The sequence below is a fragment of the Tarenaya hassleriana genome, unplaced genomic scaffold (assembly GCF_000463585.1).
Source record: "Tarenaya hassleriana unplaced genomic scaffold, ASM46358v1 Cleome44, whole genome shotgun sequence".
In the NCBI taxonomy this organism is placed as follows: Eukaryota; Viridiplantae; Streptophyta; class Magnoliopsida; order Brassicales; family Cleomaceae; genus Tarenaya; species Tarenaya hassleriana.
The window spans coordinates 649,659-650,788 of NW_010967136.1; positions in this window are offsets into that span (position 1 = coordinate 649,659).

Consider the following 1,130-nt stretch of genomic DNA (forward strand, 5'->3'; position numbering starts at 1 on the left):
GATTGGTCCAGACCGATCGGTCTTGGTCCAGACCGATCGGTCTACGCACGCAGACCGTTCAGTCCGGACCTGTCGGTCCAACCGACTTGCAAAACCCTAGACCGATCGGTCCAGGCGAAAACGTGATCAGATCTCGTTTTCGTCGTTTCTGCCCCGTTTCAGACCCGAATTCGGCCCCGTTTTTGCCTGCGAACTCAGAATTCGAAGTTCTTACACAACAACAATGAACAGAAAATCTACTCTAGATCCATAATCAAATCATGCATAGCATCAAAGAAAACACGGATTCAAACAATTCAAATCCTATAACGTGCGTGATCGGGTTCTAACAAAAATCATGCAGAGCAATCAGGCTCTGATACCACTGTTGGGTTTTCCTGGGATCTCAAGAGCGAATCTAATTCCTAAGAGATCAGTTCTAGGATTTGCGCAGCGGATGAAAAACAAAAATTTTGATGAAACCCTAAAACCTATCATGCATGATCTTGTAGAAACGTTAGAACACTTACCTCAATCGATCTGGGGTCTGTATCAATCGAAGAATGCGTCTGATCACTGTAGGCAGGAAGAATACCTTGCCCTCTACACGTATCCACACAGCGGAAAGGATTCCAACGGTTGGAACTTATCTGCTAGGACTAAGAACGCTTTCTTCTTTGCGCAAGGGTTTCAGGGATCTTTCTCTTAGCTTTTTCACTCTTCAAACCTCTCCCTAGGGTTTGAAAATCGTGCCAAAAGAGTTGGGTGGTGTTCCCCTAAGTTTCCCCACATTAAAACCCTAATTAGAGCGAGTTTAGTAAATTCTGACGTCTGGACCGATCGGTCCAGGCCTGGATCGATCGGTCTGGAGCTTTTTAACTTCTGGACCGATCGGTCCATGTCTGGATCGATCGGTCTGGAACAATTTCCGGACCTCACACGTTACCTCTGGACCGACCGGTCTACGTCTAGACCGATTGGTCTGGGTTAGCTGGACCGATCGGTCCAGACCTTCTGGACCGGTCGGTCTGGCCTCCGCTCCACCGGGATTTTCTCGTTTCTTTTCACGCATTCGTCCTTTCCTGTGTGTGTGTGACCCTGTAGGCTCATCCGATATAGCAGTATAACACGAAATCTCTTATTTCGGTTAC